General features: G+C 44.1%; 1 long non-coding RNA gene across 3 annotated transcripts; it reads left to right on the top strand.

The window, feature by feature from the left end:
- The first annotated feature begins 120 nt into the window (after positions 1–120).
- On the top strand, positions 121–19,641 carry LOC119967519. 3 transcript variants are annotated; one of them, XR_005461009.1, is made up of 5 exons: positions 121–1,455; positions 10,437–10,573; positions 12,929–13,051; positions 13,764–13,895; positions 19,141–19,641. It is a non-coding gene; the product is annotated as an uncharacterized LOC119967519 (long non-coding RNA). The 3 variants fall into 3 exon arrangements; XR_005461010.1 differs by lacking the exon at positions 13,764–13,895; XR_005461008.1 differs by lacking the exon at positions 19,141–19,641 and having other exon boundaries at positions 13,764–14,714.
- The last annotated feature ends 4,695 nt before the right edge of the window (positions 19,642–24,336 follow it).

Consider the following 24,336-nt stretch of genomic DNA (forward strand, 5'->3'; position numbering starts at 1 on the left):
ATTCTCTGTTACGCCAGCCGGTCAATGGGGTTTCCCATTGTGGGGCAGCCCCACGCCGTCGGGAAACCCCCGGGCACCTGCAAAACAGAGAATCCTGCCCATTGAGTTTCATGCTTTTTTTTTAAGTGAGTTCCTGATTGGGAGATATCCTGACAGGATCCCTGTCAGATGGAGAACGCTGCAGCCTAGGAAAAGGTAGATTTTCTACTGTTTGGAGGTCACAGCCAAAAGCAAGAAGGTCATCAATTTGTAATTATTGTTGTGTGATTGTGAGAATATAATTTGGGAGAAATTCCTTTGTGCGGGGGGTTGTTGCACAAGGCAAAGAGCATGCAAGTTCCAGGTCTTCAGGATAAAGATAAGGATTAAGACAAGAATAGGGCAAGAAGGCTATTTAGTTTGGGCCGTGAGCATCGGCTTGGGTCACTGTCTGTGCAGAGTCTGCATGTTCTCCCTATGTCTGCATGGGTTTCCTCCGGGTGCTCCGGTTTCCCCCCAACAAGTCCTGAAAGACGTGCTGTTAGATGAATTTGACTTTCTGAATTCTCCCTCAGTGTACCCGAAATGTGGCAACTAGGGGGTTTTCACAGTAACGTCATTGCACTGTTAATGTAAGCCTACGTGTGACAATAATAAAGAGTATTATTAAAATAATAACTGGAAATACAAAAGTTTACAAGTTGCGATTTCTGCATAGGACAAAACAGCTTATTGGCAAAGTGATTAATTATGGGTCAGTTGATAACTTTAAAAACTCATTAAGTTGAGAGGGAAATTCAGGATCACAAAAAACAGTAATTTTAGCTCAAATTGCATCTGAAATAGATTTACTTTGCTAACTGTGGATATTAAAGGATATGGAACAAGATGGGTGGAAGGAGCTAGGATGCAAGTCAAGACATGATCTGATTGCAGAACAGATCTTGAGGGCTGAATGACTAACTCCTGTTCCTGTGTTTGTCTGCCTATATCTAGCTTAGAGAGTGACAATGGGTGGGTCTTCGTTTAGAATGTTCTTACCTGCCAGACATTCTATCGTGTTTTTCTCCAGAAAATGAAAATCATGGGAATTGAGTTTTTAAATTAGAATGGCAAAAAAAGAGGGCTAAAACCCTTTTTATTCCACGGTTGGTCAAAAACAAAATGCTTGTCCACAAAAAAAAACAAAGTGTTGAAAGTTCCTTTTAAAACAATTGATGTAGATGCCTTTTTAAAATATATTCTGCATCCTGGATTCCAATCTTGTATACAAAAATTGATGCAATTGCACACTAGTGATTGCACTAGAAAATTGTATGGGCAACAAAATAACATGAGTCAGCTCATCAACATATTACAATTAAACTTTGATCTGTTTCAGACACGATCATCCATCTGCCTTCATATTTGTGACCAGAAATGTAAATGAAGTACTTTATCTCATCTCTGCCATAATCAATTGCTGTCATGTTTACGGTAGGTTTTGCTCTGACGCCCACTCTAGGACATAACCAATTGTAAATGTATGCACAGCCATGCAAGATTAAACACTCCAAGTAAATGTTTTCCCAAAGGATGATGGCTATTTGAAAGTGAGCTCAGCTGGCATGATCTCAATGAATGGCAGAGCAGTAGGCTTTTTCTGCTCCTATATGTAATGGTGACTGAGAATCTTGAGACTGGGTCAGACACACACATCCCGACTCTCTCCACACATTCTCTCCTTTTCTCTCTCATGTTCACTGACTATCCCTCCCTTTTGCGCACACATTTTCTCTTAACACTCATTCTTTTCCCCCCTTCACACATCATCCCGCATCCTCTCTCACACCCCTCTTTCTCACACTCGCCCTGTCTCTCTTACATACACACATTCACACTCTCCCTCTCTCCCACATTCCTACTTTCTCCTCTCTCACACAGAGACATCCACTCACTCTCTACCTCACTTTTAGTCACAATCTCACCATATCCCACTCTCTCACAGACTTCCTCTCGCCCTCTCATATACAAACATTCGCTCTCCCTTTCTTTCCACCACACCGTTTATCTCCCTCCCTGACATACTCATTCACCGTCTCCCTTACACACACCCTCTTTTGCACACTCTCCCTCTTTTGCACACACTCACCCTCTCAACAAGACCCTTAAACAACATCCACCCCTGCTTCTCCCCAGGCACTTTGAACAGTACCTCCAGGGGCCACACACAAATGGCTTTGGGGCCACAATTTGGCCATATGTTGGACAAGCCCGATTTAGATCTTGTTGAGTTTGCTTGATTCACCTTTTGGGAAGGAGAGTTATATACTTTGCTGAACTTTTCTTACAGAAATCAAATAAGATGAGTATATTCCATGATGTTGCAAACATGTTGAAAAACCCGTTTATTTGCTTGGTGCTTTTTGAAAAGTAATTATGTTCTTAAAATAGAGTTCCACAACTTGTTATGAGAAGGAAACTGACTCCCCTCTAGTCAGGCTGCTCGGTTGGTTACACAGAGTTTATTTTTCACAAAGATATGCCTTTTACAAATCAGAATGTATTTAACTATTTAAGCTGTGAGCAATGAGGAGCCAATCAAACAATGTTTTCTCAGGCGCAGGGAAGAGCAAATTTATTAACCAATAAACCTGAGAAAAATAATAAGAACACAACCTCAAGTATCCGTCCCTCATGCAGAGACGCATACACACCAGGTACTGGAAATAGGGGGAACTAAAGTCCAATAAAAAGAGGTAAAATAACATATGATTAGATGCCCTTTGATTGTCCTTGAGGCGCAAGTTTTAGTCACTGCAGCCAACTTGGGTTAGCTAGTTCCTTGGGATGCAGTCAGGGGATGCAGTCAGGTGTCAAAGATATTGCAATTATTACGAGATCTTGGTTCGCTGGTACGCTTCTGGTAGACTTGGGGCGGTATTCTCCCCCCCCCCCCCCCCCCCCCCCCAACGCCGGGTGGGAGAATGGCCAGGGTGCCGCGTGGGTCACGCCACGCCGACACCCACATGCGATTCTCCCACCCCCCCCCGAAACCAGCACCGTGAGTATCGCGTCGGGCCGCTCTGAAAATCGCCGCAAATGGCGAGCGCCGATTCTTCGGCCCGGACGGGCCGTGCAGCCGCTCCGACATGACCGGTTCCCACCGGCGCTGTCCACCCCTGGCCGCTGCTGGCGGGGAATTGTGCGGGAACGCTGGGGGGGGGGGGGGGGGGGGGGGGCCTCCGATGGGGTCTGGCCCGCGATCTGTGCCCACCGATCGGCAGGCCGGCCTCTTTGCCCCCCCGGGCCTACCTCCTTACGCGGCCGGCCCCCCAGAACACTGGCGCCATGACGTGCGTAAGACGTTCCCCGCGCATGCGTGGGTTGGCGCGCTGCCCATTTGGTGCCGTGTACAGAGGTCGGAGCGGCGTGAACCGCTCCAGTGCGATGCTGGCTCCCTGTGGGGGCCAGAATAGGTCGCACCCGAGCCTTGTTCGCGTCGTCGTGAAACGCGACGGCATTCACGACAGGGCGGGCACTTATTCTCGGGAGCGGAGAATCCCGCCCTTGGTTTCTCAAACCAGGTGACACACTTATTCCAAAAGAGAGAGAGTAGCCTTCAGCATGTATCCTCTGCTGGAGACTTTCTCGACACCACCTGTGTCACTTGCAATCTCTTTGGTGGCTGGGAGCCCTGCCTTGAAATAGTTCACCCATTTTGTATTTCCAAGAGGTGTTGGCTGAGTCTGTCTGTGGCAGCAATTGTTTCAATATTCAGTGCTTTGCACTTTTATTGTCTCTTCCTTAGTTACATATTTTAATGGGTGATGTGATGAATGTTGATATTTCAGAAATAACATTATATGCATTTGGTGCAGTAAAGGTTAAAACCTTGTTAATGTGTGTGTGGCTGCTGCAGTGGTTTGTAAGACAGCTAGGTGTTTTTGGGAGCCAGAGGTGCAATTGAAGCATTGTACAAGTTTGAGGGTTCTGTAGCCACCTGGGTTGGCCACTTCCTCACACAAAATGGAAGAACGCAAAGGTTACAGGGTAAAATGGACATTGGCAAAGAAACAAGCAGTCTGCAGAATCCACTGTATTCTAGCTGCTACAGAAACCAGACAGAATTGTAACTGACGAGCTGCGCATATTAAGTGAGCGATTCACGGTGATTCCCAGGCACAATGGACACAACAGTTAACTGCAATTGAAACATTCTATGGAAGGTCAGACATTCCGGCGCCAATGGAGTCTAAGACAAAGGACACCAATAAGGTGTAAGGAACCGCCCGGTGATCAAGGAACGGCCCCGTTATTGGGGAAATTCAAATCAATCGATTGGGAAGAGACCCAATCAATTGCAGGTTTAGAGAGGGTCCGCCCAGGAGGAAGCAAAGCCCCTGGGACCTATAAAAGTCAGGTCCCAGGACTGATTCATCCTTCTTGACCAGCCGGCCCTCCCAGCAGAACCCCTTTGCAGTAGAAGAACTTTGAGAAGGAGAGGCCTGGTCAGCAGCCGTCATCAAGTAAGTGCCATATAACACACGCTACGAGAGTAGACACTCCTGACCCCATTAGTCCACACCGACTGGAAGCCTGCAGATCCAGGACAAAGCAAAAGGTCATTGTTCCCTGATCTGGCAGTTCCCTTATTCCAGATAAGTATTGGCCTGTTAGTGGTAGGATTAGCCTAGTCTTGTAGTTTTATATGCATAATTAGTAGATAACTATTATAATAAATGTGTTGTTTGAACTTACTAACTGGTGTATTGAGTTATTGGTCTGAGCTTGAACTTGAATCTTGTGGCGGTATCTTAACAATACCTGCCGACTCTAGAGCTAAGCAATAAAACAGAGCCAAATTGAGTGTAAAGCACACTCACCCAGAACGAGCAACAGTTCCCTGTGGAGCATTTAATTAGAGATGTGTGTTCAGTTAGTAAGATGATATGATTAATGGGAGGAGCCAGGTGTTGAAAGCAGTCGGGTGTTAAAGATTTAGTTTTAGATTGGGATGTGAACAGAAGTCAAGTATTTGATCTCGATACAATTCAGTAAAAGATCTGTCTTGAGACAGACTAGCAGTTTCCTTCCATACAGTTTAGTTAGTCTTGGGAGAAGCAAGTCAAGCGATGAAGACAGTTTCTCAAGACTTCAATGTTCTGACAGGGTCAAGTCTCTTTAGAGCAGTCTCAAAAGACTTCACTTTTTCAACTCCGGACATGCAAGTATTCCTGAGTGCATTTAAAAATGGATTGGGATCTAAGATGGTTCAGTTGTTTGAGTGGAAGTAAAGGTAGCAGTTCAGGTTTATTGTGTCACTGTATTGATTAGCATTAGTTAAGGGGTTGCGTAAGCTATTTTCCAGAGTGATAGTAAAGACATTTTAATACTGTGTTACTAATAAAGTTTGTTTTAATATACCATATCCCTATTTTGCATTAAATCATTCCTGGAGTGAGGTATCCTTTCCTCAGTCTTACAAAATTAAAATGAAATATTGGGATTTCTGGCCAGTATCCTAGCCACTGTTGGGGTCTGGTTCGGGATTGTAATAGTGTCTGGATTATAGGAAATGTCTCTGAAAGTGATTTGTTTCTTTCTCACCCTCACCTTGGAATGTGACCTTGTATTGTTAAGTTGTTTGCTCCATCTCAATTCAACTTGCAAAACATCTAGTCAGTTGAAAGCGGAAAAATCATACTTTGAAAAATAAAGGGCAGTTAAAGCCCCTTGACAAACTGAGTTAGAGATTTGAATGTTGTTTATTTGCTGCAATAACATTTTACATTTTTCATTCATAAATTTCTTGTCAAAGTGATTTCAGTTGTGAAATAATAATTATGCTTAAAGTGAGTTATGTCTAAATCAATCTCTATCAAAGAAGATCAGGGAATTCTTTATGTATTATTCAGTGCTGCACTCTCTATGAACTCTCACCGTTTATGTGTTGCTGTATATGGGCTATTCCGCTGCTTTTACTCCAGACAGTTTCCAAAATGGAATATTTTTAAAGTTGAGTAATTTTCCTCGGCCCAACATTTTTAGGAATTTTGTGCGCAACAAATGTAAGATTTAATGTTTTGTTTCAGAGTTGAATATTCAATGTTGATGTGGATGGAAACCCTGAAAAATGTTGATATTATACACTGCCACTTATTTATGGGACAGAACCAATTGATAGGTATATGCTTATCGCTTGGTACTGACATTTAGATCCTCATGCTAGTGCAGCTGGAAGTTCCTTTTTGAAGTTGGGCGTAAGGTACATTGTTGGGAAGGAATGAGATATGATTTATTGCTTTAAAGTGCATAGAATACGCAACACAGAAATGTGCTGTTTGGTCCAAGTAGTATGTGCTGTGCTGCTGTTTATGCTTCACACAAGTCTCCTCCCATTCCATCTACCTTAACACAACCTTGTTGAATAAATTATATTCCCATTTCTGTCATGTACTCATCTAGTTTCCTTTAGAAAGCATCTGAACAATTTGTCTCAACTCTTTCTGTGGTAAGTTCCACATACTAACAATTTATCAATTTATGGAGAAAATAGTTAGTTCCCTATGTCCCAATTGAATTTTTCATGGAGACCTTGAATTCATATCACCTAATTTTGGATTATCCCACAAGAGGAAAATTCTAATGTCTTGTATTATAATGCATTCTTCCTCACGATTAGTTATATTGCCCTCCACCCCCAACCAGTTTGATATCATCTGTAAATTTTGATAGTTAAAATCTAGTTAATTTATATATGTTTTGTGTGAAAGTGATCCCAGCATTGATCATTACAGAGTACTGTTCTATACCGTCTCCCAATCTTTACCCTATTTTCTCTTTTTTTTATGCAAACATGTCTAACCTGATGGTGATAAAACGTAAACAATAAATTGTAATCTGAAAAGATGGTCCTGAATATGTTTAAGTAGTGTGCACTAGAGCTGTTGAGTATGAGCCAACCGATGCGTCCTTATGAATCGCAGCAAGTCTGATACAGGTACAGCAGGCAATTAAAAAGGCAAATGGAATTTTAGCGTTTATTGCAAAAAGACTGGAGTATAAAATTTGAGAAGTGTTGTTGAAATTATATAAGGTGTTGGTGAGACCACATCTGGAGTAGTTTTTATTAAATGTATTTTATTACAAACATGTATCAAAACAGGTTACAGCGAGAAAACACCCTGGCAAACATCCTTCCCCAACAATCAACTATACAGTCTGTACAGATTTTTCCCCTTTTACACCCCCCCCTCCCCAGCGATGAACAGCTCCTCAAACACGGCCACAAACATCCCCCACCTTTCCTTAAACCCCCCTGTAGAGTCCTTTAACTCATACTTTATCTTCTCTAATCGCAGGAAGTCGTACACGTCACCCAACCAGACCACTACCTCTGGTGGCGATGCCGACCGCTCCTGCAGCAAAAATCGCCGCCATGCAATCAGAGAGATGAAGTCCAGGACATCGGCCTTCCTCCTCTCCATGAGCTTCTCTGAAACCCCAAATATCGCCACCAAAGGGTCCAGGTCCACTCCCTCCTCCACTATCCTAGCTAAGACCGTGAACACTCCCGCCCAGAATCTTCCCAATTTTTCACAACCCCAAAACATATGCGCGTGATTCGCTGGCCCCCACTCACACCTCTCTCACTCATCTTCTACCCCCGAAAGAACCCACTCATTCTCGTCCCAGTCATATGCACCCTGTGCACCACCTTAAACCTTAAACTGTATCAGGCTCATCCTTGCACAAGAGGAGGTCCCATTTACCACAAGAGGAGGTCTGTTTACCACACTTGGAGTATTGTGTACAGTTTCAGTCTCCTTATTTATGGAAGGATATGGTGGCTTTGGAGGCAGTTCAGAAGAGGTTCACCAGATTGATTCAAGGGATAAAAGGGATGACGTACGAGGAAAGATTAAACAGTTCAGGCTGATACTTGCTGGAGTTTAAAAGGTTGGGAAATGATCTACTTGAGCAATATAAGTCACTAAAAGTGATTGATAAAGTAGAAGTAGACCAAATGTTCCCCCTTCTAGGACAATCTAGAATGAGAGGTCACCCAGATGTAGCTTGAGAGGAGATTTAGAAATGAGATGAGGAGGAATTACTTCTCGCAGAGGGTGGTGAATTTGTGGACTCGCTGCCCCATAGTGTGATGTTTGCTAAATGCACAACAGCTACAATATTTATCATGATCATGCCATGATTTTATTTTTGAAGAGTCTGCAAAAAACGAGTCAAATCTTTCTTAACATTTTTCAAAAGTTTGTTAACATTTCAAGGTCAACGGACATTTGTACAATATGTATAAAGTTCCAGAATGTTGTTAATTATAGAGGTATCTTCAGTAATGGCAATGTATTAAAAACTAATGCAATGAGAAAACAAATCTTGATCCACCTTTCAAAGATTTTGTTGTTTTGTTCTCAGCTGTTCTCTGCCACTTTATCAATGGACTAGGGCTAGTTGGTCAGCTTGCTTATGTTTTTGTCTCATTGACGGCTGCCATATACCTGTTTTGTATTCATTCATGGTTATGCCTATTCAACCATAAGTATTTGCATCCTTTCTATATAGCACTTATTATCTACTTCAGCATTATCACTTGCACTCTGTATTTTATACCTTCAGAATGTAAGGCTACGTATTACAGGACATTTGATCAGATGACTCTGAAAGCTTTTTTATTTTTCCAGCTCTCTTCCCTAAGAAAGTAAAGATAACTAGTTTTCATGCGGCCATGTATAAGTTTACTATCATTAGCTTACCTAACATAAAATCATGGAGTCATTCAGCACAGAATGAGGACATTCAGCCCATTATACATAAGCTGGATCTTTGGTGGAGCGAACCAATGTGTCCCTCTCCCCTACTGTTGCCGATTTTGATGAAAATGAAATGAAAAAATGAAAATCGCTTATTGTCACGAGTAGGCTTCAATGAAGTTACTGTGAAAAGCCCCTAGTCGCCACATTCCGGCGCCTGTCCAGGGAGGCTGGTACGGGAATCGAACCGTGCTGCTGGCCTGCTTGTTCTGCTTTAAAAGCCAGCGATTTAGCTCAGTGAGCTAAACCAGCCCCTGATGAGTGGAATACTATCCCACTAGCATCACTACTAACTGTTGCCAATTCTGCACCGGAGGCGCCAATAATGTTGCCGCCCTTAATATCGAGTAATATTGCTTTTCAGAGTCGCCAGGTATCAGATGATACCACCACAAAGTTCAACCAGATATTGATCAAAGACCCAACAACTAGTCAGTTAGTTCCAGTTCAATAATGCTTTATTTACACAAGATTAACTCACACATGCAACATAAAAACACTACAAGCTAAATTACACCTAACACTACAACAACCTGTACTTAACTTCAGGCACCCGGCTTTGGCAGAGGAACAAGGCCTTTGTTCGGATCTGAAGTGGCTGGGTCTGGAGAAGTAACTTCGGTTCTGCTGGGCTCATCCGTCTGGTAGTGATCGTTGATCTTGAACTTGCTTCTGGTCGTGGTGCTGCAGTTGGCAGGTTTAGATAAAGGATCTGGATCGGTGCAGGCTGGGAGGGCTGAAGGGCCTGTTCCTGTGCTGTAATTTTCTTTGTTCTTTGTTCTCTTTGTTCTAACCTGCCATGCTGTGAGAACAATCCTAGCTTCTCTAGCAACTTGCCATAACTAAAGTTCCACATTCCAAGTACGGGGTAATAAATCGACTCCCTGCCTTCTCCAAGGTCTTCACATCTTTCCTAAAGTATAAGGCAAAGAGTGACCATAGTACTCCAGCTGGGACCGAGCCAATGTGTTTCAAAAATGACGATAATTTATTTGCTTTATACGGGATGGCTCTATTAGTAAAGTAAAGAGTTCTGTTTGCCTTTTAACAGACTTCTCAGCTGCTCCAGCCACTTTCAAAGGTTTATGTGTGTAAACCCACAAACTTCTTTGTTCCCACAGCTCCTTTAAAGATACCATTTAATTTTATTGCCTCTCCTCATGCTTCCTACTTCACACACCTGTGATAAATTTCATCTGCCAAATGTTTTCCATGTCGCCAGTCCCGTCTATGCCATCCTGAAGTGTTTTACTATCTTCCAGACAGTCTATAAATTTTGAATTTCATGTCATCTGCAAACTTTGTTCTTAACGAGAACTGCTGTGGAACAGCGATGTTCCCACTAATAACACAAGCACATTTTATAGCCTTTGCTCTTGAAGTTAACTTGTCTAGACTAGTCAGGAACATGAATAGGTAAATAGTCATGGTAGTGCTAGGAAAATTACAAATTTTATAGATTGAATGATCTTACTTGGCTTTCTTTCTGCTGAATGTATAACGGAAGCTGTTGGGGTGACACAGTTGGGATGGGCTAAAGGGCAGTTGGGGGGGGGGGGTGCGGGGTGAGGGCAGAGTGTGAATAACATGAACTTCAGGACAGCCACTCTATGCCCGGTTTTTTAACCTGATTCCTTTTCCCAGCTTATCTTGCCAGACCTTCCAACTCAGGTCAGGTGCGATCCAGGAAGTGAAGTGAATCCCCAGGACCTAGTGTTGAAGTGCAGCTGAGTCAAAGGGACGGATGCTCCCTTTTCTACAACACTAACTTACATGACCAGGTAAGTTTAAACGACATTGACTTTACTATAGAAGATTAGGAAGATGAAACAATTTGCAATATCTAACTTATACTCTAACATTAACAGTTAATAGGCGGTATGGGTGAATTAACAGGAAATCTTTACTCGACACATGCCACACTGCTGTAAATGCCAAATGCAAGCAAAACAGATTCCGTGGATTTCTAAATAACCCATCCAGATATCAGGAACACTGAGCCAACCAACCCCCTGAAATTTCATCTCTCTCACAAGGGTTTCCAATCTTCACCATCAAAATTTCACTTTAGAATTATCTTTACAAGTCATTCCAATTCAGACAGCATGAACAAATATCCACCTTTCGGGATTTCAATCTAATTTCCCAAGGTTTGGATCCCCTTGGATATGCAGTTAAGCATTTACCCAGAAGCACAACTTCAACTCTTCTGTCATGCCAAGCAGAATACTATTGAATGCCACAGAATACTATTTGCCATAGCCAAGAGTCACCAACTTTCTGCTCCCTTCTTTAATCTTCCTAAACCCTCCTTGATTACCAGGGCTTCTTTAGATGACTCTTTGATTAAAGAATTAAACAGCTTTGACCAGTATATATGATTGTTCAAACTTAACTGCTCATACAAGGGATCAAGGGAAGTAATCCTGTTAGCAGAGTTCAAAAACTGTCTGGTGTAACCTTAAAACTCATGTGGAAGAACAAAGAGTTTCCAAAGCCTGAGATGCAGCAATCATAGCAAATGACTATGAATTGACCCATTAACCTTGAATTCAGAATAGACCTGGGTTCGGTAACTCATAGAAACTAGAGAGTGTTAGGGTGGAGAAAGAGGAAACAGAAACCAGCACCAGAGAAAGGGAGAGCAGTGAAGAAAAATTGGATCAGACTCCCACTTTTAAAGGAAAGAACCTGAATGCCAAAACAACAGCAACATGGGCTTTCAGTATGGGAAACCAGGGCATATTAAAGAAAGTTTTTGGCAGGCTAAGAAATCAACAGGGTGCACTGCAGTCAGGACAATGTGCACTGCTTGTAGCAAAGGTTGCAGCCAACTGAAAGAATAACAAATAGCACAGTGCTGGTAAAAAGTGTTATTGGCAAATTCTTAAGTTCTCTTAATTAAAATTTACCTACAGAGTATGTTGGTCTGTTAGTGACGATTGGGCCATTCCAAGCTTTCAAATGTGTGTGTGTGTGGGGGGGGAGGGGATATACCTATTACCAGGCAATGAATATTTAGCTGGAAGAGCACTTCCAGCCAAGGCATTACCCAGTATAGGTAATGTTACCTCTGTTGCTTTCGTAGAATGCCAAAAACTTAAAATTAGTGCCAAATCAATTATAATTTTGTTTGTTGGATTCATTTCTATGGAAAGAGTATTGAGCCAGTCTAAAAACATTTATGTGGGAAATTCTATTCTAAATTTTATTCCATGTGGTTACACTTATGATTCATATATGCAAATACAATAAGTAAGTTATGTGTGGTGAGAATAACATTTGTCTGTATAACTCTAGAATCTTAGTGATGAAATGCTACTGTATTGCATGTGATCTGTATGACCAGATAAGCAGCTTGCAGGTCATTCCATCATTGTGATTGGAGCACCTGTTGTTGCTTCCCTCCCATTTTTCCAGCCGCATATAAGAGGCACGATTCACCGGAAAGATTTCAAAGTCTGTTTCCGGAGTGTTTGACAGGGTGTTTCATGACGGCTCCACTGCCGAGATTGACACCACTATTCAGGCCACACTTAGACCGTTTGCTTGCACTGGAGAGCTGAGCTAGCCAGCAGAACCGGCTCCCCACGGACTAGTGCACCCTTTTGAAAGACTGCTGTCTCCCACCCCTCCTTTTCAGGACACCTGCTATCAGGACCCCCTCCTTCATCCATCCCAACCTTTTTGCGGCCCCCCATGGGCATAGCTCCCCTGACCCTTGACAGTGCCAACCTGGCAACCAGGCATCTTGACACTGCCAGCCTGGCACCCTGGCATTTCCCAAGGCACCCTGGAAATGCCACCTGGGCACCCTGATAGTGCCTGGTTGCACTGCCAGGTTGCCCAGGTGGTACTTCCAGTGTGCCAGGCTGACATAACCAAGATGTCCGAGTGCCAGGGGAGAACCACGGTACTACCCTGCCCTGTCCACGATTATTAAGGGGCACTAATGGCCTATGAGCCCCTCCAAAATGTCATCACGCCTGCTCCACGATTGTAGAAACGGCGCCCGGTTGAGGCTGAGCAGGCACAGCCGCTGACGGATAGATGAGAATGCATCTCCCAGAAAACTAACAAAAGGCTTGATGAAATGGAAGAAAGAATCCTGAACGTCGAAAATGTTTCTTCTTCAGCTGAAGCTCGCATTCAATCCTTGGAAAACAACCTACGTGGTATATCAAAAATTCTGGGAGACTTTGAGAAGTGCGGCTGGGAAAATGATGTCCACGTCGTCCGCCTGTCAGAAGGAGTGGAGGGTAACACTCCTGCTAAGTCCTTTGAAAAATGAAAATCGTTTTATTGTCACAAGTAGGCTTCAAATGAAGTTACTGTGAATAGCCCCGAGTCGCCACATTCTGCCGCCTGTTCGGGGAGGCTGGTACGGGAATTGAACCATGCTGGCTTGCCTTGGTCTGTTTTAAAAGCCAGCGATTTAGCTCTGTGCTAACCAGAACTGGCTACCACGTTTCCTTAAGTTGGATGTGAAGGCTGTGCTTTTCGGGTTGCAAAGGGCATTCGGTATACTGTTCAAATGTTAACACCTCCCAATAAACAGGATATATGAAAGAGAAATAAAGGAATAAACCGGAAGCAAATAGGAAGGGCCCTAACAATATTGCCACTGGGTTCCATTCTAAGATTAAGCTCCCCTTTCTTTTATTGTTATATTTTTGATCTATGGATGATTAATTGACATGTCACTTTATGGCAAGCAGACTGTATAAGAAGCCTGTATCTTTAATTCAAGCAGGAAGAATCAGGAACACTGCTGGTTAAAATTAGAAACTGTATACTGGCTGGCATCAGTGACAGAGGTTGGGGGCACGGTTTGATTGATTGGCTGGTGACCATTTGGTCAGCCCAAAAGGCTGTGCTTTTCCTGATAACAGGTGGTGGTTGGATCTGATCACACTGGAATATTCTTTCAGAGTGCACAGTTTGAGTTTGGTTTCAATTTTATTCTGGCAGCCCGGTGAAGGGGTCCTGCTACCTCTCTCCAAAAAAGGATCCAGCTAACTCTCTCCAAAGGCCACTGTGAGGGCTGACTCACTCTCCAGAAAGCCTCTGGGTGCTCTCTCCTGGAACTACAGAGGCCTGAAGGTAAACTACAAACTTAAAGCAACGTTTGATGTGAAATAAGATGTCTCTCCAGGAAATGCTGTGAGCAATATGGCTCTCTCCAGAAAGCTGTTAAAACGACTGCATTCTTGAAGCCATAGATACCTGAATGAATCCACGGTAAAACTGAAGGCTGGGATTGAAGCAAAGCTGCTAAATAACCACCACCTGAAGCAAAGGCTCCTATCTTTAGACTTTCATCCTTATTATTTTTCATCCCTTTTCAGCTCTCCGTATTTATCTGTCTTGTGTGTGTGCGTAGAGGATAAGGTAAAGTGGGAGTTTGATTTAAATTGTAGTTAACCAGTTGGTAATATTTCATGATATTTCTTGTTGTAAATAAGCAATAATTGTGTTTAAGCTCACAAACCTGGTGACTGTAATTTTTGGACAGCCAAGGGCCAAAGACTTCAGGATGTTTTATAAGAATTATTGGTTAGCTTGCATGTGTTATGCCTCCGGAGCACACGGGGCTGGAATTGACCATGCACCAGCCCAGGATGTTGTGATAGCATTCTGCTTTTGTGTCCTTTTCTGGATCAAGGCCATCATGTGGGCTGGAGCTGAATGGGTTTGACAGAATCAAATCGAGCAAGTTATTGTTAAGTAAAAGTGGCAGCATGGAAATTGGCTGTTGACTTTTGCTCCGTTTTCACAAACAAGATGCATTTGAGCAACTCACCTTTGGTAATTGCCACCAGCCCTTGGAAAGAGCACCCTTCAGAAGCCCACACCTCCACCCTATCCCCTAACCCAGTAACCACACCCCACCTTTTTGGACACTGAGGGCAATTTGGACTGTGGGAGAAAACTGGAGCACCCGGAGGAAACCCATGTAGACATGGGGAGAACATGCAGACTCCGCAAAGACAGTGACCCAAGCCAGAAATCGAACCTGGGACCCTCGAGCTGTGAAGCAACTGTGCTGACTACTGTGCTACTGTGTTGCCTGCTTTGGATAGCTTGGCTAGTGCACTGCCTTCAACTCAGATGTACTTTGAAATTAGTTGAGAAAGTTGGCAAGAAACAAATGCCATTGCCACTTGGCACTTATGGCTGAAGCTGTTGAAAACTCTTCTGGGATGGAGACTCGGGCATCAGGGAAAAATCGGGATCGGACCCACGAGCCATTCAGAATGCAATGCTTCAACCTCACCTCCCCCCCCCCCCCCCCCCCCCCCCCCCCAACCCACGGCGGTGGGAATGAGATCCACGCTGCAGGCCAGCAGGAGCACGTAAATAAATGGAAGTAGGTTTTATTGACCCATTTTCATCTATTTAGTAGGCCTGGTGCCTTGTGCTCTGGCCTCCCATGATTCCCCAGTCTCCATGGCTGTGAATCACGTGGGTTTGGATCCCTTGTGATTTCGGCCAGCGTGGCCCTGGCGTGGTGGACCTTGTGGTGGGCCTGGCCCCCAGCAAGATCCATCAGGCCAGGGCCACGCTGGTAGAGACCATCCGAGAGCGTCCCCCACCCAACAATGCACTGCCTGCCCACTCCTCCTCTACCAGATCTCCCCCACCCATCCCGCTCCTGGGACTCTTGTAATTATGGGGACCACCCTTAGGGTCTATATACTAAGCGGAGCCCCCAAGGGTCTCCCGAAATAGGGGGACGCTCTCCAGGGACCTGTGAATAGAGGGGATCCCCCAGGACCCCCTGGGGCTCCCCTATTACAGGGGCCCTTATGTGTTGTCTCATTATAGGGGTCCCCACTGTTACATGGGTACCTGGAGGGGTGGGGCAGGTCAGATTTCCCTGTTACAAGGGGCCCTGGGAGGGGGGTGACGGTCAGGTCAACCCCCCCAACCCCCGTACTTGGTGGTGGCGGGAGCACCCAGACAATCCCAGGGTGGGGGCTGCTGTGCAATGTCAGGCAGAGGGTGAGGGCCCAATTTCTGGTGGAGGGCGTGGCCTGCCTCGATGCCTCGTTATCGGGCCACCTGCTCAAAATGGCGGCTCGATTTCGGGATTCCCTGGGAATCCCTCGCATTCCATGCCATGGCACACATTTGCATACACTGAGTGGTACCCCTTTTGATTTGTGTACAGCTCTGCCCATGCATGTTCCTCCCCCACCCACCCCCACATCCCTGGCCCTATCGGAGGCCATCCTAATGCCAGTGGTACCATTGTCTGACACTGCCCCCCCCCCCCCCCCCCCGCCAAGGTTAGGCACCGCAGCCCCGCAGTCCCCGAGGGGGAGGAGAGGAGGTAGGTTTATAGGTGTGCGTGACGTGGGTTACTGCCAGGGGCAAGTGCTGCCGAATCACTGAGGAGGTAGTGCAGGTTTTTGGAGCACTGCTGGCAGGTCCGGACGTTGTTGCCTACGGCGCACTCAGCCTCTGCCACCTGCTTCCATGCACGGTGAATGGCAGCAGCTGGCAGCATCTTTCCCAGTGGGGTTACAGGTTCTTCCACTGCTCCTCCACCGCGTTCAAGAGGGTCCCCAGTTCGGCATCTGTAAACCTCGGTGCTGCTCTCCTGACTGCCATCTTGTTGGCTGGGATGGTATGTGTGGGGAGTGTAGTATGTATATGCGGCTGCAACTTGTCAGCCTCCTGAGTGTGAATCACGAAACCGGTGAATCTGGCACCGTGTCTCATTGGAATTGATTGTGTTCCACAAGGCGCCGGTGCTAACCTCTTAGCAGTCGCAGAATCGGTCCACCTGTGGCGCCAGTTTTTATTTTTTTATTTTGATTTGATTTATTATTGTCACATGAATTAGTATACAGTGAAAAGTATTGTTTCGTGCATGCTGTACAAACAATGCATACCGTACAAAGGGAAGGAAGGAGAGACTGCAGAATATAATGTGACACTTCTAGCAAGGTGTAGAGAAAAGATCAACTTAATATGAGGTAGGTCCATTCATTGATGGCAGCAGGGAAGAAGCTGTTCTTGAGTCGGTTGGTACGTGACCACAAACTTTGGTATCTTTTTCCTGACGGAAGAAGGTGGAAGAGAATATGTCCGGGGTGTGTGGGGTCCTTAGTTATGCTAGCTGCCTTGGTATGCTTTCAAAGCCGGCGATTTAGCCCTGTGCTAAACCAGCCCCTGGATGGGAGGCTGGTTTGCGTGATGGATTCACCTACGTTCGAGATCTTTTGTAGTTTCTTGCGGTCTTGGGCAGAGCAGGCTCCATACCAAGCTGTGATACAACCAGAAAGAATGCTTTCTATGGTGCATCTGTAGGAGTTGGTGAGAGTTGTAGCTGATGTGCCAAATTTCCTTAGTCTTCTGAGAAAGTAGAGTTGTTTGTGGGCTTTCTTAACTATAGTGTCGGCATGGGGGGTACCAGGACAGGTTGTTGGTGATCTGTACACCTAAAAACTTGAAGCCCTCGACCCTTTCTACTTAGTTCCTATTGATGTAGACAGGGGCATGTTCTCCACTACGCTTCCTGAAGTCGATGGCAATCTCCTTCGTTTTTATGTCATGAAAGTCCATGAATTTTGTGTTGGGGTCAACACTTAGTCTCAGAAATGGAGAACTTCACCCATAGCGTACCAAATTGAGAAACCAGCCCAAATCAGCTTTGTTTTTCATCTGTGCTTAGATTCTTGGTGCTTAATTTTAAATATTGAAATTGAGTCTAAATTTTATGTACATCACTTGCCCCTGGCAGTATATACTTTAGCCTTACTCTCTTCCCTGTTCTGAACGAATAATGCACCCAGATCCTGAGCAGTTGCAAGATTCTTCAGAGCTTGCGGATGGATGGGGTAATAGAAAAGTTAAGTTATATTCAGCACAAAGATCAAATTTTATTTACGTTACTTTATTTGAGCAATGTGGCATGTGCGGACCAATGCTGTAATGTTATCTGGAGCCAACTAGGGCTGCTGGAACTGAGCATTCATGAGCAGGATATTGGTAAGTGCTACTTGACAGCACTGTTGATAGCTCCTTTCTTCATTTTGCTGATGATTGAGAGTAGGCTAATCGGGTGCATTACTGAATGTTTTCTGCTGTTGGCATGGCTGTTATTGGTCCCGGTTCCCTGTATTAATTTAGTAAAGCAAAAAAACAGAACATGAGCCGATGAGGAGTTATTACTACAGGATGTTTGTGTGATATGCAATAACTTGGTTTTGAAAATTCACTGTTACTCTTGACCTGTCATACAATATCTTAGAATGTAAAAAATATAAAAGAAACAGACCAGAAAAAAACAGGAGACTAGAAAATAGATTGTGCCAAAAAAAGGACAGGTTGACTCGCTGTGCTAGTTATTACTTATTCAGGGAGCACACAACGGTATGTATTCAGCCTGCTGCCACCCCACAATACTCATTGACTGCGTGCCTCTAGGGATGGTGGTAGTGATAGCAGGACACCAGCACACTACAGGCAACCAGCACTGCATAAAGGAGAGTTGTATTCTGGGTGAAACACGTTGGGCGGGTTTCTCTGTCCAGCCGCACCTGATTTCTGGTGCAGCACGCCATCGGGATTCTCCGTTTTGCCACTGGTCAATGGGGTTTCCCACTGTGAGGCAGCCCCACGCCGTCGGTAAACCACCAGTCTACCGGCAAAACGGAGAATCCTGATGGCGGAGAATTCTGCCTATTAGCTCCTCTTAGACCACAAATCCATTACTCGCCCTGCATTCTCCTCGTGTCTGTGTGGGACTCACAACCCAAAAGATGTGCAGGGTAAGTGGATTGGCCACGCTATGTTGCCCTTAATTGGGGAAAAAAAGAATTGAGTACACTCAATTTATTTTTTAAAAATACATTTCTCGGCCTCTTCTGATTCTCAATCTGGTTGCCAGCAGTTTCTGACCGGCAAGCAGTTTGCCGCTGCTCCCCTACTCTAGCCTGGAGTTAAAATAGCATGGGCCTTGATGACATTATGTGATCATTGAAAGATACCGATGACTTTGCTGCCTACAAATTGCAATCAATAGATTAACTAAGAGTCTGGTTCCCTTTAACTGGCCCCCTTCATCTGCATTATGCCAGTGAAGGGGAGTTAAAAGTCAAAGCTTTCGAGTCAAACATATCGGCAGGTTGAAGAATGGTGGCCCACTTCAGTATTTTACTTCAAACATGCAAGAGGAGGATGCTGCGTATTCAAATTTATGAAATAAGAGCAGAAAATGCCAGCAAAACTCAACGGTTGTTGCAACATCCCTAGATAGAGAAACATAGTTGACATTTCGGGACTGCAACCTTTTATGAGAACTGAAACATTAAACTTTTGTCTTTTTTCTCTACAGATGTTGCCTGACTTTCTTGAGTGATTCCAACGGTTTCTGTCTTTATTTAACATTTCCAGGATCCTCAGCATTTTGCTTTGGAATCATAGAATCCCCATAGTGCAGAAGGAACGGGGATAGGGTGGAAGTGTGGGCTTAAGTGGGTCGGTGCAGACTCGGTGGGCACTGTAAGTTCTATGCCTATGTCTAAGAGGTCACTCGGCCCATTGAGTCTGCACCAACACCCTGAATGAGCATTCTATCTAGGTCCACTCCTCTGCCCTATCCCCATGACCCCACGGATTGATCATGGCCAATCCACCTAACCTGCACATCTTTGGACGCTGAGGGGAAATTTAGCATGGCCAGTCAAGTTTATGAATCAAATTTATGATTCGAATATTACTGCTCCAGCTTCTCTCAGTTAAATAATAATAATCTTTATTGTCACAAGTAGGCTTACATTAACACTGCAATTAAGTTACTGTGGAAAAGCCCCTCGTCGCCACCTTCCGGCGCCTATTCGAGTACACAGGGAGAATTCAGAATATCCAATCCGCCTAACAGAACGTCTTTCGGGTGGAAACTGGAGCACCCAAAGGAACCCACGCAGACACGGGGAGAATGTGCAGACTCCACACAGATAGTGACCCAGGCCGCGAATCGAACCTGGGACCCTGGAGCTGTGAAACATCAATGCTAACCACTGTGCTACCGTGCCGCGTGGTAGAGGACTGGGAATTTGAACTTATGGGATGTAATTTTATGGCCCCTGTTGGCAGGATCTTCTGGTCTTGCTGTAGGCTTTTGAATGGTTTGCTGCATTTTCTGACCCCGCCCCTGCCACAATAAGGCTGTACGATTCTGTCCATGGAAGTTTTTGAATATAAATTTGTGTGCCTGGGGTTCTTCATGCATTACTTTATGATCAGAGATTCAATCACTTCTAATAAGATTGAAGCTATATTTTTCACACAATTGTTGTCATGTTAATGGGGGCTCAGTTGCCCCCTGGCCTTCCTTTCTATCAGTGTTTTAATTACTTCCTCCTGAATGCTGGATAAAGGACCCTTCGTCCTCATTTCAACCTCGGGCAGAAGATTTGATTGTTGAATCCAGGGGGCCCGAAGTCTGGGCTGGATGTTATCTGAGAAGCAGGTAAAAATATTTCAGCTGACATGGTCAAAAAAGACTCCCCACAAATTCTTCCAAAACTCCAATAGTGCATTTAAGCAAGCCTCTGGCAGCAGACTTCAAAGCTGTCCCCTGCCCCTTAAATTGCAGTATGTGTGCAGTTAGCCCACTATCAGAGGGTATGGTTTACACCACTGCAGAACTCTTGCCAAGAAGAGGAGAGATCAATGCTGCCACTTTGGTTTCAGGTGTAATGCACTTCACTTTATGCTACCTCTCCCAGGGAGAATTCATCTGATAATCTATTTACATATTAACCATTTATAGATTTAATAATGTTGAGCAGGAGAATGTGACTTTCATGTGAGTCACAATCAATTTCATTTAGGTTATGTAGCTGCTGTTTGTTTTTGTTCCAATTTCCCTATTTTAATGATTTGACAGAAGAGCAGTTTCTTTCTCTGCAATTCTGCTTTTCTAGTGATGTTCGCTGTTAGTATATCCTGTCAGCAGCAGAGAGCAGCATTCAAGAGGAGAATGTCTGAATGAGAAGATGAGTTGTGCATCTCCCAACACAAGCCATGGAAATTAACATTGTTCTGTGAAAATATCCAGTTTTGCATGTTGGCTGGAGAACTCCTTGCAGCTTCTCCAGAACAAGGAAGTGGGCTTTCTTGTATATCTTGACCAGAATTCTCCGGCTGTTGGGATTCTCTGTTCCCACCGGCAGCGCACCCAGCCCATGGGTTTCCCAGCAGTGAGAAGTGGCTTCAATGGAAAATCCCATTGACAAACGGCGAGAAGGTAAAATCCTGCCACCAGCGAATAGAGCGCTGTCTAGAAACACATGGCTGGGGGACCTGAGAATCCAGCGACACTTAGCAACTTAGAGGAAAGTTGGGCAGGGAGGCTTGCAGGTCTGTATAAATGCTTGAGCTGGATTGTCCGGTTGTAGAAGAGAGTTATAGAATAATTTACAACACAGGAAAAGGTGCTCAGCCCCTTGAATCCATGCTGGCTCCCTGCAGATTAATGCAGTCAGTACCACTCCCCTGTTTGAACCCTTGTAGCCCTGCAAGTTTATTTCCATCTCGTGCTCATCTAATTAAAAAAAAAAATTATTGGTTGCTTCTGCTTCCAGCACCCTTGTAGGCCAAGGGTTCCTGTTTATTAACACTGAGTATAAAAATTCTTTCCCACATTCCTATTACATCTCTTGCCCAAAACCCTAAATCTGTGTCCCTTGATTCTTGCACCAGTTGGGAAGAATTTTCCCCGTCTCCTTTAAGTAAGCCTGTCATAATACCTTTATTATATAATTATTCTATTATACCTCCACTGAATCTCCTTTAATCCAAAGAGAACAACCTCTGCCTTCCCAACGTAACCTTGTAATTAAAACCCTCCATCCCTGGAACCATCATAGCAGATCTTCTCTGTACCCTCTCGAGGACCTTCCACCATTTCTAAAGTGTGGTCACCAGCACTCGATGCAATATTCTAGCTTAACCAGAGTTTTATAAAGTTCGGCATACCTTCCCTGCTTTTGTACTCTATGTTTCTATTTATGAAACCCAAGATTCCATATGCTTTGCTAATAACTCTCTCAATATGTCCTGCCTTCTTCAAAGATCAATGCACATGTATCCTCTGGTTCCATCTGTTCCAACAGACTCTTTAGAATTGTGCTATTCAGTCTACATTCCCTCTCCTTATCATTTCTGCCAAATGCATCACACCACATTTCTCTATACAGAATTCCATCTGCTCAATAAATATTCGTTTTTTAAATATTAAAACAGAAGAGTGTAGATTATTTGTTTTTTAACACTACGTTCTATTGTTAGTTGAGTTGAGGTGATACAGTTGCAACATTATAAAGCATTCCACCAAAACAATGGCTTCTTCATGGGCTAATTAAATCTTAGAAGTGTGCAAAATATGTTATATTAGGTACATTAAGTAATGCAACACAATTCTGATCTTCTAAAAATGACTTCTAGTTTGTCAGATTTATATTCACTCCTTTCCATAATGTTACTTAAATATAAATCCAAACTAAAAACAAAAAATGTTACAAATACATAGCAGATCTAACAATATTTCAAAAGTGAAAAAAAAGACTGGTTAACATTTTGGATGAAAACTCGAAGTACAATTAGACTTACTGATTGACAAAAACAACAACACCGTTATGCGCAAAAACCTTTTTTATACAGCAAGTGTAAATGGGACCCAAGACGATTGGTGAAGCAAGTGCGGCCATAAACCTGCAATTCTCCGGCTGTTTATATCGGGAAGGCTATGGTTTTACGTGGCATGGTTGCTAGCCCCTCACCAGTCAGAGGATCGGTGCTGGGGCCTTGCCGATTTTTCCCACGTAAAACGTCACAGAACCTCCGGACATAGCCCGAAAATCGGAGAATACAGCCCCTCACCTCCCATTACCTCCAATATATTTATACAAAAATGATGGGGGTGACAGTCCCAGATAGGGCACTGTAACTAATTGTGGTGGCTCGGGACATACACTGGTGATTTCTAATAGTTAACAAAGGAGTTTATTGGTGAAAGGCAAGGACAGTTAAGTGACAAACACAGAACACAAACGTGCAGGATTCTCCACCTCCCCACGCCGGCAGCTAGAATTGTGATTGGGTGGAGAATAATGGGTAATGCATAAATTATAATTTGTACCCGGTGCCATGGCTGTTGAGGGGGGATGGGGGGGTCCGTGCACTCAGGGTTTCTCCCTCAGGATTGGGGTGGCCTTTGGAACCATCGTTGACACACTGCCCCTCTCAGAATAGAGGCCTCACAAGCGACACTATCAGCTTGTCGCTTGTCAAAGGATTGAGGATAGGAAAAGCACGTGGCTCGAGCGGAGAGCCAGCGCCGACACAATGGTTTGAATGGCCTCCACGCTCTTGGGGAGGCGGGGAGTGCCATTTGAAAATGAAATGAAAATCGCTTATTGTCACAAGTAGGCTTCAAATGAAGTTACTGTGAAAAGCCCCTAGTCACCAAATTCCGGCGCCTGTTCGGGGAGGCTGGTACGGGAATTGGACCATGCTGCTAGCCTGCCTTGGTCTGCTTTCAAAGCCAGCGATTTAGCCCTGTGCTAAACCAGCCCCATTGGGACATCCTAATGTCATGGGAGGGCAAAAGGAGACTATCCCACCAGCAATGAAAATTGGAAGAATATGATATTTGAAACATGAAAGTAACACTGAGAATGCCGGAGATTTTAAATGAAAGGGGAAAGTCCCACGAAGGGTTAACAGCCGGTCAAGTAGTGCCACAAGACCAAGACAACTCCTTTCCAGAAAAAGAAGCTTTACTGAATTAGGTTTTGGTAACACAAAGTGGTAGTTACAAGTCAGCAAGGGGGTTTTAGTTACAATTATATACATATATACCTTAATTTACATTTTTTGTTTACACATTTTTAGAAGTTAAACTTTTTAGCAAATAATCAACTTAGAAGGGTCAGGATTTTGGTCCCAATTTAGACAAGGTTAGAATACTTGTGTGACAGACTGATGCCAGTTGAATGCAGAAAAGCGAGCTGCTTCACTGACCACACTTTATGGTAACACTAGTGTTACGGGTCAGGGTTTAGAGAATTCCAAAAAGTGTATCATGGAGTTCACCTGACCCACAACTTTTAATAGATTGTGGTATGGGGAGCACATGGCTCACACTACAGGTATGGTACAGCAGAAATGGAGAGGTATTTTTAAAAACAAAACAATAATTATTCTATGAACTCAAGTTAACCTTTTTAAAACAAACAGTGAATATCTTAGCAACCATTAATTCAAATACACCCACAAAGAATACAACACTAAGTAATCTGGATGCTGTTCTTTTAACATCCAAAAGACTTAACAAACCTTCAAACAGGAGCACATTAGGTTTACATTCAATAATAAGACCTTTTACAATTCTGGGTTCACCAAATGATTAAGAGATAGTCCTTCATGGCACACTTCAGATGCAGCTCCCTGAAAAACAGACACACCCAAGCTTTTTCTCAAACTGAAACTAAAAAACAGAAGTAGAGCTCAGCTCCACCCACAC

This window comes from Scyliorhinus canicula, chromosome 6 (genome assembly GCF_902713615.1).
Source record: "Scyliorhinus canicula chromosome 6, sScyCan1.1, whole genome shotgun sequence".
In the NCBI taxonomy this organism is placed as follows: Eukaryota; Metazoa; Chordata; class Chondrichthyes; order Carcharhiniformes; family Scyliorhinidae; genus Scyliorhinus; species Scyliorhinus canicula.